This window comes from Lissotriton vulgaris, chromosome 2_1, assembly GCF_964263255.1.
Source record: "Lissotriton vulgaris chromosome 2_1, aLisVul1.2, whole genome shotgun sequence".
NCBI lineage: Eukaryota > Metazoa > Chordata > Amphibia > Caudata > Salamandridae > Lissotriton > Lissotriton vulgaris.
In genome coordinates, this window is record NC_141687.1 from 1,904,461,881 (window position 1) to 1,904,478,643 (window position 16,763).

The 16,763-nt window shown below is 43.4% G+C and overlaps 1 pseudogene; it reads left to right on the plus strand.

The window, feature by feature from the left end:
• The first annotated feature begins 3,538 nt into the window (after window positions 1-3,538).
• LOC147733490 (guanidinoacetate N-methyltransferase pseudogene) lies at window positions 3,539-4,346 on the plus strand (annotated as a pseudogene).
• Window positions 4,347-16,763: the final 12,417 nt, after the last annotated feature.

The window sequence follows — 16,763 nt, forward strand, 5'->3', positions numbered from 1 at the left end:
TGTAAAACGTGTAGTATTTGCTATTTTACGAAGAAGTAAGAGTATTCTCACAACTCAGAGGGCATCTGGGTATGAAGTAATACTTTCTATGCCACTTTACAAGTGGTTCGCAGTTAATCCAGCAACATTCTTTTCACACTTTGCGACGATGAACAGATACATGACTGACCTAAGTACACACCAGACGAAGTAAGTAAGGTGGGAGAGAACCCCATCCCAGGAAGTATGTTGCTTTTTGTTTATGGATCTTCTTTCATAGATTAGGAAACTGGGGTAAGACATTCGGGAGCAGCAGTTGTAAGAGCTGAACAGCACGGATGCATTACAAATTATTAGCCAAATTCCGCTACCTTCTCACTTTTCAGCACAGCCGGCTGAATTAATGTCCATCATTGAAGCACTGCAGTTAACTGAGAGACTAGAGGCCACCATTTTTCAGATTCAGCATATGTCACCGTCACTGAACATTCCAGTATTCACAGATGGGAAAGAGGGGGATTCCTTAAATCTGATGGATCCCCTGTGATGCAAAAAGATTTATTGACACCATTAATAAAAGCCGTACGCTTTCATCTAATGTCATGGTGGTGAAGTGCGCAGCACACACTAACCAGCAAGACCTTATTTCCAGGTGTAATGCTCTGGCTGGGTCAAGACTGATTTGCATATGGCTGGGCTCAAACTGGAATGGTCTGTGGAGCATAAAAACAATGGATTTCGGCCCAGATCTCTGTACTGGGGTGAATGTATGACATTGTTCTGCATTCTGTCCATCAATTTTTCTTGTTGCTGATTGGGCAGCAAAAGAAGCAGGCATTACCTCATGAAAGGGAGTTGTGGGAACAGCAAAGTTGTATTCAGTCACCAACATATTTTATTTATTGGCAAAAGAGTACAGGAAAGCCAATAAGGCCATAATCTCTGTTGCATGCGGCGCTGCAGCAACTACATCTCCCAGCACACAACGCAAAAGAGTATCTTCTTGCTACATTGCAGATAGGTTTATTCCACAGCTATCTGAAATGACTACTATGTACACTGCAGAATGTGCTATTTGTCAACTGTACAGCCCCACACCGACCTTAAGCATGATCGCCTCAAGAATACCATGCCCGATAGGTCCATTTAAAAATCTACACTTAGATTTTGTCAACATGATAGAAAGATGTAACAATTACAGATACCTTATAGTAGTTGTTTGTCCATTCTCCTGATGGATTGAGGCTGGACCCTGTGTACATAATGATGCTAAAGTAGGAGCTAATTTTCTGATAAGGGAGGTGATACCTTTATGGGGCATGGAAGAAACAATTCGCTCTAAGGGCCCATTTTGCCAATGTAATCTTTCAAAACATTTGCACCACCTTAGGAAGAAGGCATAAACTGACATCTGTTTACTATCCCCAAAGTAATGGGATAGTGGAGCACCTGAAAGGCATACTCAATAATAAAATAAGCAAACTGTGTGCTACTCTGCAAAGGAAATGGCTGTCCAGCCTACCACTGGCTTTGTACACTCTGAGAAATAAACCAGGAAGCGATCACTATTTATCACCACATTAAATTGGGACAGGACTTCCAATGCCCACCCCTTTAATGATAGGACAGGTGCCCATAAGACAGCTGACATTTTGGGGGATGAAATGAGTTGTTATTTGTCCAAGTAAATGAAATTTGTCAAGTTCTTCTCTAAACAGGTATTGCGAACAGAAAAGACCGCCTTAGCCCAGCAGACCAGACAGATACCCATTGGCCAGAAAGTGTAATGAATTTCGTCTGGCAATGGATGATCCCAAGTACAGTGGTCCCTTCTCAGTGACAATGAGTACTCCCACTGCAGTGAAGGTGGATGGCAGGAAACTATGGATGCATATGCGGCTGGATCCCACCTTGCTTTAGACACTTCCACAGACAGAAGGGGATCAAGACCCTTATTCTAGTCAGGGTAAGGGATTTTACAGCTAAGATAACCCCTGCTCACCCCCTAGGTAACTTGGCACAAGCAGTCAGGCTTATCTCAGAGGCAATGTGTAAAGCATCTGTACATAAACATTCTGCAACACAGTGAAAACACTACAAATGGACACCACATAACCAATCTTTATCGGAATAAAACAACAAAGATCCCACATACACAAGTAAAGATATCACTTTTGAAAGTTTCAAATAGTTCAGTCGATAGAAAACTATAGATGTGTCACATTTTAGTGCAAAGTACCTGTGTACGTCAAAATCAAAAGATGAAAACAGGCACAGGGGAGTTAAGGCGCTGAAAATAAAGTGATGCGTCAATTCCTTACTCTCAAGGGAGTTGATGCATTGGTTCCTTACTGCTAGAGGAGGTGATGCATTGATTCCTTTCTCTGGTGCAAAGCAGTTGATGCTTCAAATCCTTGATGTCAGGGAAGGTGATGCGTTGATTCTCTTATGCTAGGGGAGGTGATGCGTCGAGTTTCTAACACGCAGCCTTGGTTCCTTACTGCTGGGCAAAGTTGATGAAGACTTGGTGCACATATGAGATGCATGGGAAATCCGGGCTCGCTGAAGTCGATACAGCAGCAGCGAAACAGGCGCTACATCGATTCTCCCAGCCGTGAGCATGTGATGCATTATATCTTCAGCTGCACAGCAGGTCCTGCGTCAGAGTTGGAGCAGGTGCCTCAGACGTCAGAGACACGGTGCTCGGGTCTCATCAATCTTGGAGCCACACAACAGGCGCTGCGTTGACCGCACGGCAAGCTTCCGGCAGGAAAAACAGGTGTTGAAGACTGGTGCATGGGTTTTCCTTGTTTTCGTCCTGCAGAAGCCACCTCTAAGGGATCAGAACAGGAATTGGCACCACTTGGCACATCAGAGCTCCCAACAGAGGAGTTCAGGGGGTACAGATGGAGTCTTTTATGGCCATGTCTGAGACTTCATAACAGGAGGCAAGCACACACACACACACACATTCTTGTAGAACCTTGGCAATCAGGGTGATGAAAACAAAGTTTCACTCTCCTAGACAGAAACCGCAAGTAGTAGGCCAGCACAACATAGTAACAAGATACTAAAGTTTCTCCAGCTCTTCTTCTTGGCAGAATCTCCTCTTAGTCCAGAAGTGTTCTGAAGTTATGATGTCACAGCCCCAGTACTTATACCAGTTTCAGCCTTTGAAGTAGCAAACTTCAAAGGAAAGTCTTTGTAGTGCACAAGGCCCTGCCTTTCCCTGACCTGGCTCTAAACAAGGTGGACACAGCTTTGTGTGAGGACAGGCACAGCCCTATTCAGGTGTCAGTGACAACTCTTCCCAGCCCTCTACCTCAGGAAAACGCATCAGCCTGGTGATGGGCCATCAGGATATTCAGAGCACACCTCAGCTCCCTTTGTGAAAATGTCTAGAGTGAATGCACAAACAGTTCAACTGTCAGTCTAAACCAGATGTGGATTCCACAGGCAGGCAGAGGCACCGAATGGTAAAGCAAGAAAATGCCTCCTTTCTAAAAGTGCCATTTTCAAACACGCAATTTAAAAAGCAACTCCCTCTCTCAGTCCCACCATGAGCACTCCTGACGCCACCCCGTGCCCCCATCTTCTCCTCGGGGAGGACTGCAAGGGCTGCTGGAGGGAGGCGGATGCAGGCTACGGTCAGACGAATGAGCACCTGCGGTTCCTGGGCAAGCCTGTGATGGAGAGGTGGGAGACCCCCTACATGCACAGCCTGGCAGGGCCAGCGACCAGCGAGGCTGCAGCGTGCTGGAGATCAGCTTTGGCAGGCCATTGCTGCCACCAAAGTGGAGGAGTTTCCAATCAAGGAGCACTGGATCGTCGAGTGCAACGATGGGGTCTTCCAGCGGCGAGAGGAGTGGGCCAAGAAACAGCCCCACAAGATCGTCCCCTTGAAGGGCTTGTGGGAGGACGTTGTTCCTACACTGCCCGATGGACACTTTGATGGCATCCTGTATGATACGTACCCACTGTCCACAGAGACCTGGCACACTCACCAGTTCAACTTCATAAAGGGACATACTCATCGACTGTTAAAGCCTGGCAGAGTCCTCACCTACTACAACTTGACATCGTGGGGGGAGCTGCTAAAAATTAAATACACTGACATCGAGAAGATGTTTCAGGAGACGCAGGTCCCCCAGCTGCTGGAGGATGGCTTCAAGGCGGATGATATCAGCACTACATTGATGGATCTTGTACCTCCCAAGGAGTGCGAGTACTATGCCTTTCCCAAAATGATCACCCTCACAATTGTCAAGCGTTTAGTCCTACCCCTCACAGGCGTGGCAGGCTTAGAAGAGATGCCTTTCCCTACCTGCTCTTGGAAACACTCCTACAACGCTACCCTCTACCTGTGATAATATATGATTTTTGTGACCGCTCGATTGGACATCGAACCTTCCTGGGCAAAGACTGCTCTGGTGAGTTGTAGATAGAGTAACTAATTTTCATACCAAGCCCCTTAAGCGCCAGATGCACCTTCTCCTGCTACCAGAAGAACAAACCTAATTACGATTAAAAAGCAACTTTACTAAAAGATGTGTTTTTAAATTGTGAGTTAAGGAACCCCAAACTACAAATCTCTATCTCTTCCCAATTGAAATTTGCACATGTAAGAGGTTACAAGGGAGCTCAATGAAACCTAGTGGGAGAGATAGTCCTTGCAATAGTGAAAAACAAAATTAGCAGTATTTCAGTATCAGGATATGTCAAACACACCCAGTACATGTTGTACCTTTCACATACACTACACCCTGCCCATGGGGCTACCGTGGGCCTAACTTAGAAGTGCCTCACATGTAGAAAAAGGGAAGGTTGGGCCTGGCAAGTGGGGAGCACTTGCCAGGTCGACATGGCAGTTTGAAACTACCCACACAGACCACAGTGGCAGGTCTGAGACATGGGTACAGGGCTACTAATGAGGGTGGCACAATCAGTGCTGCAGGCCCACTAGTAGCACTTGATTTACAGGTCCTGGGCACACGCAGTGCACAATACTATGGACTTTCTAGTAAATGAAATCAGCCAATCGTGGATAAACCAATCACCAATGCAATTTAGACAGACAGCATATGCACGTTAGCAATGGTTAGCAGTGGTAAAGTGCCCAAAGTCCTAAAGCCAACAAAAACAGGTCAGAAAAAATAGGAGCATGAAGTCATACACAGAAACAAATGTGTTACTCTCTATCGCCGGTGTTCTTCTGCTAATGCTTGCTTGTTAGTTCCAACAAACCATATGAGTCATTGTAAGCCTCATAAAAAGGTTTCAACATAAAATAACACACCACTGAATTGGTTACTAGCTGCTCTCATCAAATAGGGACAGCGTTGAAAGATCAAGGGACAGTTGACTACACAAAACTAAATCACAATGACAATGTAACATTTGATAGAGCATTGTGACGCCTCTCCCAATACTAAGGTGCATGATTCGAAATGTCAAGATATTAGATTTATTATTATAGGTTCTATGCATGGCACTAGACTTGCCTTTGTACAAGTGTGGTTGTGGGTTGTTAATTCTGACGTTTGTGCTTTTATGTGATCTACAGTTGCATACATAAGCATGTGGCATTAGAGGCAACTCGTTTGATGTCACAATGCTTTCTATTTAGAGGTGTTATGAACCCTTGAGTTGAGTGCTTCCATGTTTGCAATTGCAACAGTGATCGTGAATCGAACGACATAAACGTTTGTGTGATTCATGAAAGTAGTTTGATAGATTGATCATAAGTAAACCCATGGTTTGAGAGTAAGTAATACTTGATGTTTATCTCTAGCTGCAATAACAGAAAAACAACAAAGATGAATGAGATCTCTGCATTGGTTCAAACCAGAAAGCATCTGCTTTGCGATGCCTGGGGTTCGTTGGGTGATTTAGGCATGGCAGAAGCTTGAGAATATGCAGGGAATGGTGTGAATATTAATTTTATAACATATAGATGCAAACCAACATCATGGATTGCCCAAAGGGATATAAGGAATGAGCAAATATGCTGTTAAACCTCTTGACATTTTCATATGAAGGTTATTTATTTTTTGACAGGTAAGGAACATGAATTCAGGGCCGGCCTTAGGCATGTGCAAGCTGTGCACCTGCACAGGGCCACCAAACTCCAGGGGCCACCAAGCCAATATATATCCTTAATATAATAATCCTCTGAGGATGGATACATATTTGCGTGGAGGCCCCTGGCAGGGATTTGGCCGCCTTCGGCTCAGTTACATTTCCAAACACCCTGACCTCCCCCTCTTCACTGGCCTCTGCACCTTTCTGAGCTCCGGGGGGCTAAGCCCCGCCCAGACCCCCTCTTCCGGGGCCCCCTACCTACGCTCCCTGCCCAGGGCCGCCATGAGCCTAGAGCCGCCCCTGATGAATTAATGGTTACCATAAGTCTGAATACCCTGCTAAATTTCAGCAGGTCAAACCTGTTGAAATTTAACAAGGCAAAAATGGCCAGTAATTTAAGGGACACGTGGATTTTGATGCGGTAAGCACGAACATCTTCTTGACATTTCCAGTTATTGGGGAAAAACTCATTATAAGTAGTATTTATTGCACTAGATAAACTTCGACCCCCGCGTTGTTGTATTTCATTGGGTGCGATAAATATCGCACCAAACATCAGCCCACTTTTAATGGGTGCCAGGGTATGGTGCCACAGATCACAATCCATATAGGTTATCTTACTGATACGTAAAGGCATATTGGAATGTACATTTTTTGACAACAGAAAGCACCCTCATGACGTATTTAGAAGTGATGAACTTCACTATTGTCTGATCAATCAAAAGTTACTGACGAAATAAAAAATAATAGTACATTTTGCATGCTTTAAATAATATTTCTATCCTTATATTAGGGCTGTTTTTTATTTACAGTTCTCATAGATAAACGATGCAATGTTATCTAATATATATCCAATTGTAATTTAAGGTTTGATAATACTATGTATACGTATAGGTGCTCACCAGAACCCTGATTATAGATTAATAAGGAGTTCAAACTAACAAAAGTAACTAGCAAACATTTACTAGAATTCCTTACGGACTGTTTAACTAGCAGAACTGTGGGACCAGTTGTAAGAACTTTCTCAATTAAGTGAGTGTGGCTCATAAAGAGCTGATATGTCTTGAGCGGAAGCTTAGTGTTAGAACACATTTAGTACATTTTACTGAAAATACTTTGGATCTCTCGTAGAAATAAGGGGGCATATTAGCAAGAACCTCGTTAAAATTATCACTGTTTTAGTGGCAGGAAACTGCTACTAAAACGGCGATAATGGGCTTGCAAATATGCGTTATAGAATTCAAATAGAAGCCCAGGTTAGATGTCCTGTACATCTAACCTGGGTGTGTATTGGAATTCTATAACGCATATTAGCAAGCCCATTATCGCCATTTTAGCGGCAGTTTCCTGCCGCTAAAACTGCGATAATTTTAACGAGGTTCTTGCTAATATGCCCCAAGGTTTTCACAAGATAGGAGACAGCAAATGCTGTAGGAAGACATAGACAATGGCACCTACCTTAGTACTAGATAAGCAACAGGGTCCCTGTGCCATGGATGAAAAGGTAGGATCAAGATAGATGGTTCCATCCAGTTGGATGAAAAAATCTTCCTATGTAGGGAACCTGTTCACAAGACTTTGCAACTGACAGAATGATCACCGGTTTCACCCTAAAACGACAACAACATTAAGTGCCTTACTACGAGTTTAGCAGACCCATGGACTAGCTGTGGCGGTCCGGGCTCGGTTAGCTCGGCGGTCTAACTGCCATATTACGAGTTGAGGGGATCAGCTTTGCGAAGACCGCCGCTGGACTGCTGAGACTGCCAGCCGACTGCCAAGTTTGCGGTCAAGGAAAGCCAGCTGCCATAAGGCGGAACAGGGAAGCTTCACCACCTTCCGTATTACAAGTTGCCTGTTTAACAAGCAGACAGCGGATGTCCAACCACCTGCTTCAAGGTGGCATGACAAAGAATTTGGGGTGCGTACTTACCCCTTTCTGCTTCTTCCAGGCAGATTCAAATGTGAATCCCTTTCTCCAGGTCTACCCATCACAGCAGGATCTTTGCACCGAGGATTACTACCCTACTTGCAGCGATCTACAGGTGAGTCGTTTTTGAACCATATACACATTGCCAGGACTGCCAACATACGGGCTGACCCCGGTAAGGGGTATATGGTATTTCCCTACATATATCATGCATATGTGGGAATCGACAATCTGGGATCGAAATGCACACACAGGCATCAACATATTTGTAAAAAGTACTCACCACAGTTGCAAGATCCCCACTCCCACACTGCCAGCCCTGTGGTCCACTCGTAATACGGCGGTCTTTGGACCGCCAGCAGCGTGGGCTGCTGGCAGTGGCGGGCGCGTTCCTACTGCAGTTGGACCACCAAACTCGTAATAAGGCCCTTAGTAAGGTGTAAAGGGACGAAAACCGCTGCCCTGTTAATATTCCATCATTTTTTTTTCATGAACTGATTTTGAGTTTTCATGATTTTAAAAATGTAGAAACAATTATGGTAAAATCGTATTTAAGAATAAATGACATGTATGAATGTTGAATATTTTGTGGCAGTAGACCTTAGCTAACACTAATCAATTTCATGTAATGATACACCGGTGAAACATTCATTATTCCTTTTTTTAGTAAAATAATGATTTGATGCATTATATTTAATTCGAATTTAGTTTAATTAATTTACAGCTGATGTATGAATTTAAAGTAGGGGTGGGCGTAGTTCGCAAAGTAGCGCTACGCGAAGCTAGGCAAAGTGCACTTCGTACTACACGAGCTACGCGTAGCACTTCGCGAACTGCGTAGTAGCATGTTCGCACTGTGCATGATGTCGTTTTCAATGATTGCACAGTGCAGACAAGCATCCGGCACTGTGCAATCATTGAAAACGGCAACGGCATCTTGCACAGTGCGAGCTGTACTTTTCAGCTGCTCTAGTAAATTTTTACTCGAGCTGCAGCTTTCTCAACATGGACTGGTAGTTTCTCATCGCGAGCAGTCGCGAGCATGCGCCACCACTCGCAATGAGAAACCTGACCTCCCCGCGTTGAGAATCTCACCGGGAGGTTTATTTTCCATGCTCGCAATCGCGAACAAAGAAAAAGTCTCGCGAGGATGTCATTTTGCTTGCTCGTGGCCGCCAACTTGACGTTAAGGACCGCGAGCAAGCAAAAAATGACCGCTGCACTACGCTACGCATGTTTGCACTGTGCTACGTGCAGTTCGCGTAGTGCGAAGTTGCGCAAACTTCGCAAACTACGCGAGCGTAGCCTAGTGCTTTGCCCAGGGTTAATTTAAAGCTTTGAACGTGTTCTTTCTATAGCTGTCATTTTCCCTTAGCAAATTTAATAGTGCATTGGCGTTTCTGCAAATGTTGCATTATTTGTTCTGTGCATGTATCTTTTGAAATACAAAGGAAATTCTTTTGAAGTTCACTGTGAAATGGTTTGGTGGGAAAATCAACTCGAAACTAGTTCCATAGACGGATACATTGTATATGTCTCACTGTTACCAAACTTGTGAGGCCTAGAAAACAAATTGATTCTAATGAGGAATCTGGGAAAGAATGCAGGAGTAACTAAATTGTATTTGGTCACTACATGCGTAAACTAATCATACAATGAACTGACTAGTGGAGTGACACCACGTCATTAAAGTGTCTTAACGACTAAAAAAAAAAGAAACCCCACAGGAGGGGTAGTACCATTATTTTTCTTCTTTCTGGTGCAACGTGACGCTTTCTAATTTTACTATCTTGGATTGCCTTATTGCTGATGCTACTGCCTTTATGCAGTTGACTTGGAATCCTCCTTTGCCTAACGACTTGATGGTTCCTTTTGCCCATGCTCATGGTCTTGCCCTTAGAGGAGTCTAAGCAATTTTCCTTTATTTATTTTACTTTGAATCTTTGCTGCAGTTCGAGGACTGAACTCTCCTTCTGTCTTTAATGGTGGCAGGAATCTGCAACCTTGTAATTGATGTTTGGTTTGAACCATCCTCTTCAATATTGAACTTTGCCTAAATGCGTAATCGAGCATCACATGCCTTAATATTCTTGACTGAGATGCTTAAGAATCTGCTTGTCTGTATGGGTTTTGAAACATTAATACAATGACAAATTGTCTAACTTTCCTGAGTCTATTATTGTGTATTGATGTTATTTATTTGAAACTATATTGATTTACTCTCTTAATCTAAATGTGTTGTAGTGAAAATCCGCAAATCTTTTTAGAATATCAAGTTCTGCTTCATCTATTCTGTGTCACAGTAGCAGAGCTTCTAGTTTGTATTATTCTGGTTAAACTTAATATATTTAAAAGATTAGGTCTCCCTACTATGATACTTTACTTTTGTAGTATGGTCCTGAGTGCAATGTATCTGAACCTTATTTCAAATTTGTGAGTTAGTCGCCAATGAATTGTCCTCATTGGGTGACCAACGTTTGTGATTTGGACATCCTAATTCCCACCCCTCTTATCGGCGGAGAAAGAGCCATCAGAGGACCCTCAGGCTCTGTGGTGAAGGTAATGTAGATATCCCTCTAACTGTATGGGGCCCAGTGCACTTAGGGGGGTAGATTAGAAAGTAGTGAAGTGAAAGGGTAAATTTAAAATACTTACATGGCGTACACTAGATCACGGTTTTTGATTGACTGTAGAAAGTTCGTTTTTCTTCAAGGTGTGTGCAGCATGGAAATTATGTATTACATTGTATTTGGATTTATGTTAATTCGTTATCAAATAAAAGTAAGTAATTAAATACAATTAACACCTTACATAAAAATACAGCAAATTAGATATGTCAGGTGTTTCTGAGAGTGTTCACCTGTAGGTGTTCTTCTTCAAGAAATTGATTCATTAATATAAATGTTTACTGTAACTAGTAATTTACCATTAGAATAAGGTTTACAATTATTCATAGCTTGGAATTTACTGAATAAGATGTTTTGTAGGAAGATTTGTATGTGATTACGCTGCAAGACAATCTCCATTTTCAACTTGTATGAGTATTTTCTTACGGTGAATTGTAAATAACGGTCTTAATAGTGTTTTGCCAGAATAGGCAGTGAAATAAATCAGTATGGATTGCATACTCCTATTACTTTTACATTAGCCTACACAAGACATGTAGAAACTAAATATTAAATAAACACTCAGATAGAGGATGTGACATAATGTCATAAAAATGGAAGCAAGCCTTATACAAATGTTAGTAATGTAACAGAGCAGGTTTATACATTTAATTATGCCACTGCACTGATGATCTCGTTTCTTTCTTAGCGAGAAGCCATTTAGCATTGGCATAGCACACTTTTAGGTTGAAGAACTCTGTTCATGATCAAACATCTGCATCGTGAAGCAGCTTAAATATAGTGGGCTCGATTGCGATGTTGGTCAGAGATGCCTCTGACTGACACCTTCACAGTCTCTGCACTGACCTACCTCCTGTCAGCAGTCCGAACACCGCAATCACAATGCGACTGCACAGGGTGCAGTCGCATACTCCCATTTTTCAATGGGAGCTTGTGTTGCGGCCGTAATCCAGCTGTTGCACGAGCTCCCATTGAGAAATGGGAGATTCTGTTAATCCCTGCACCAGTTGGCAGGGACCTGCCATGCGGTGCAGGAATTAACAGGGGGCACCATAGGCCCCCAACCAGAGACCGCAAACTCTCTTTCCGACAGGCTTTCCATCGCAATCCCAATGGCGGAAACACCGTCCATTGGGATCACTAGCCGGTCTCGGACTGGCCGACGGGCTCCTTAAGCCCAGTAGAATCCAGCCGAAATGACCGGCCGGTGTCATTTCCAACCACCTGCATTGTAATTAAACCGGGATGAGGTTTGGAAAGCCTCCGATCTGTGGTCGGAGGCTTTTCGAGCCTCATCATAATAAGGAAAGTATATTCAGCGATACTCATTACAAGCTTTTTAGCCTCTACTTTGAGGCAGTCTCTGTTTTATTATTACACAGACTGCATGCTTTGTTTTCAGAGCGATGTAATGCAGAGTTTAAGGAAATTATTCAGCGTCATGCACAACAGGCAGGAGGTGGGATACTCTTCACAGATCAGGTCGATGAAGAAAAAAATGTGTTTGCTTATAGGTGGAAGATGAGATATATTCACATACTTTGGTACGTTCTCCGATGCCAGGCGGATCATCTTCTACAAGAATAGCTGCGTGCATATTAATACCTCAGTTTACTCAATATCAATTTATACAAAATGGCTTTAATTATTAATCTTATTCCCCTGATGTAGAAGAATCAAACGTATTCAACAATACAAGAAGTTGGGCATACTCCCTGGTTAAGACACGGGTGACCACTGATTACAGTGGTCACATTTGAGTAACTTTTTCAGAAGTCACATGGTTTGAATACAGGAACAACACATCATCAGACTCAGTAAGGGATGCTGCAATGGAGTTAAGTGTTTGAAGGAGACTTTCTAGTGACAGCTCCCTGTCCTAGGCATCTGCTCAGGTTTTCTTCTCATTAGAACTCTGTTTTGGGAGTGTGGCAGTCTTTAGTACATTTTTAAACGCCTCCCCCTTGGCTCCACAGATTAAGTTGATACCCCATCTATGTCCACCATGTTGGGTTGCACCTCGCACAGAAAGTTGACTGAAAGAATGCAGTTGAAGGGGCCTCTACTACTTGCACTATGGAGCAGGTCGTGGGAACAGTAATGTCTCTAACAGGGGGGGTGGTTGTGAAATATTTAACTACAGATTAAAGATAACTTGTGGAAAAAGTAAAGGAATCTTGGTGGACAATACCACACAAATTCAACAGAGGGTTCTACTGAACCCCATATGCAAGAAAATAGCCAGAAGAATGAAATACTCCCACTTTGAACAATATAGCACTATGTGAGTGACTGAAACTGACCATTTCTCACAAAGTTTCCTTTCTCCCTACTACCATTCTTTCTTTCCTTTTCTCATTTTCATCTATCCCTCCTTGCATTTGTCTTTCTTTTCTTTTATCCTTCTTTCCACTCTGCCTCCTTTCTTTCCTTCCACCTTTGCAATATTCTTTCCTTTGTTTTTTCGTGCTATTGTTTCATTCGCCTCTCACTTTTTTCTTTGCATTTTTTATCCTTTCTCTTTATCTTCCCATGCTTGGTTCCACTGTCACCTTGTGAGCCTATATCTGTGTCATGGTATCTTTTTTCATGCAGTGTAATATGTTAGCTACTGCTTATGTCTTGTGGACCTGCGAGTCTCAGATCAAAGTAATGAAGGCTCATGAAATAACTGCTTAATTTGTCCAGTGATACTCCCACTAAACTGGTACAGCAGGTGTCGTGCTGCACCCTTACCCACATATTGTGTTTTAAACGTCCTGTCTAACACATACACCTCATTCATTAAATGCAAATTCTAAAAGACCACCTGAAAGACACCTGTTGATGGTATGGATGACAAGGAGTCTCAAGTAAAATCAACTGCTTCCTTTTCTCTTTCCTTACATGCTCTCTTTCTTCCAATTGACTCCTTGTAATATTCCCTTTCAATATTTCTGGCTAACTTAAAGGGAAACCCAGGCCTTATTACTAAATTACAGGCCCAGAAATGTATATTAAATCAATATTGTATGGGGTTTTTTCGAAACCCAAATTCTCCCCCCAAAAAAATATTTAAATGTTTTTTATTACATCAATATTTTATGCTTCCTTTTTAGATGTATGAAGGTTGGTTTGTTGCCCTATTATTGTGGCTGATTAGGTACATTAGACTGTACATGTGTGATGGTAAGTGTGTGGAGATTTATGGTGACTGTGCGGATGTAGGGTGGTTAGTGTGTGAATATAGTAAAGGAGGCACGTGGTTGCTTATGACGGATGGTCGGATGTTGGATCTGAATGAAACTTAACCTTGTAGACTAGGTTTAAGTTGCTGCCTGCCAAACTTCATGCATATTCAACAATCAGCATCAATGTTATTACAGAATTACATTTCCCCCTCTTAAATCCTGTCCCGACAATGGACCTACCACAGTTTGTACAGGTCTGTGAGAAAGCACCAGGAGCATTAGCAAATGACCGGTTACTCACCGGTAATATCCATTACTCCGAGTCCTGGTCTCCCCGTCCCATTCCTGAGCCCATCCCTCCCTCCCTGTCTTGGGTTTCTTTGGGTGATTGTCTGTTTTCGTTCTGGGTTTTCTTTGGTATTCTCAGGATGTTAAGATGATGCACTTCCCCCTTTATGGTCGCCAGGGAGTGACGCCATATTGGGGGAGGTGCGAAAAAGCTCAGCTAGGCTGTGGGTTTCTGTGGAGCAGACTAGCTGCTCACTGATAAGGAATGGGACGGGGAGACAGGACGAGGAGGTAATGAATACCTTTATGGCTCCCTTTAAACTGTGCTCTCCTACAGAACTGCATGAATTGCAAAATACCAAAAGCAGGCTAAACAATGTTTATGCTCCCTTGACAGATCTGCATTGAACTCAAGATACCAACAGCAAACTAAACATGCTATCTGCAAATTACACGCTGATCACTCAAACGCGGCAAGTATTAGAATGTCAAAGACCTTTTCACCCCACCCCTCTTTAACTTTGCACCCTATCCCTCATTGGCATCTCATCTACATGCAATCAGGTATTCTTTCGCTGTGTCTCAGATATTATGAAGATTGGTCAAACATTACCAAAGTTACTAGTGGATAAAATGAAACTTCCATTGCGCCCCATGGACCTGCTCAATGCTTGGAATGCGAGCAGAAAACTAAACCTACTAAACTTCTCTCAAATGTTTGTACAGATTGACCAACACTGCCACATTTATTGCCACACATGAAACCTTTAAATCTTCTTTCCTTGACGGACCGGCATGAAATGTAAAATACCAAGTAGTAAGCTAAGTATGAAATTAAATATGCAAACTTTGCTGCCGATTCATTTCTTAGTGCTAAATTTATTAGCAAATTGTATTGTATTGTATTGTATGTTGGATTTATATAGCGCTTATCACCCAGGGGTCTCTAAGCGCTTGCCTTGGGAACCCGTCCTGGCTTTTCCTTGTGAGATTGCCCCTACAGGGCATCCCCAAGGTGAAAGCCAGGCATCCCGCCACGGGGGGCCGTTGTGGAGATTAAGCAAGCTTAATGCTCAGAGTTGCAGAGTGTGAACCTATGATTAGGTCAGGCACCGAAATGAGAATTATCGAGTCCGTGGACATTTGAGCTCAAGACCCTGCCGCGTCGGGAATTGAACCCTGATCCCGGGTCTGACCTCTGCTTCAGGGTCTGCCTGCTCTAACCAGTGAGCCACACTTCTCACATCATAGCACACCTGTGACCCACTTTCCCCTTTAATGGAAATTCACAAAACCTGAAATCCATTTATGAGGTGAAATTTGCTAACTGCTTGTCACATTTCATGAAGTCATGTCATGAAGCATCAAATTAATTAGCAATGCTAAAAATGCATGTTGTGCTTTTTAAAGCACAACGTGACGGGCACCGCACAGTGCCTGCCACATTGTTCTTTGAAAGGCAGGCTGCACCCCCCACCCCCTCTGGAGTCCATGGGGGCCCGCAACGGGCCCCCCAAGCAGACTCTGCATGCCTTTCTGCCGCCATGGAAAGGCATTCAAAAATGCAAATTCTAATATGGCTGGCGGTGTCTGAAAGACACTGCCACCATATTGAACCCTTTTCCACCCTGTCGACATGTCGACGGGGCGGAAAAGCGGCGGACGGTCTTTTCGTCCGCTGCGGACCCCCCAGCCATTATAATATGGTGGGGGTCTTTTCTACAGGGATGGCGGGCAGATTACCCCCGCCGGGCCGGCGGTGACTACCGCCGGCCCGGCGGGGGCAATCCAACCACCATCCTAATGGGGCCCATGTGAAGTTCTGCTTTCATCAAAGTTTGCTGCCAATTCATTTCGTAGTGCTAAATTTATTAGCAAATCACAACATAGCACACCTGTGACCCACTTTCCTCTTCAATGGAAATTCACGAAACCTGAAATCCATTTATGAGGGGAAATTTGCTAACTGCCTGTCACATTTTATGAAGTCATGTCATGAAGCATCAAATTAATTAGCAATAGAAACTTGTCAACTCTGTCAACGTTGCCCATGACAGATTGGCAAAAAACTTGATATACCAATAGAAACTCATTCATCAAAACTTCTGCCAAATCTTGGGCAGATTTGTTACACAGTTATTAATAAATTAACACTTTGTTTGTGTCCCCCCTCCCTTCCTTTTTTATCGGGCCTCTTTTAATGGAATTGCCTGAATGTGAAAATACCAAGAGTGAAAATACCAAGACTGAGCTAAAAATTACTAATATCTGCCAGGTTTTATGCATCTATGCCAAAAGGCGAGCAATCCCAAAATTCATTTTCCAGGGTCAAGATGTACATAAAATGAAACCTTCGAAACCCACCTGACACCTTTTTTTTAAATATCGGAGCAGCTACTGAACAAGAAACCATAAATAAACAACACGGATACTAAGGGGCACATTAGTATGGTGGGCAGACTTTGTCCGTCCACCATACCAGTTGGGAAATGGGACCGCCCGCAATGCTAGCGGTGGTCTCGCACACCCCATTATGATGCGCCCGCCACACTGGCGGGCGCATCCCATATTTTTATCATTGCGGCGGGCCGCCGCCGCAAGGCTAAAAATGCATGTTGTGCTTTTCAAAGCACAACGTGACGGGCACCGCACAGTGCCTGCCACATTGTTCTTTGAAAGGCAGGCTGC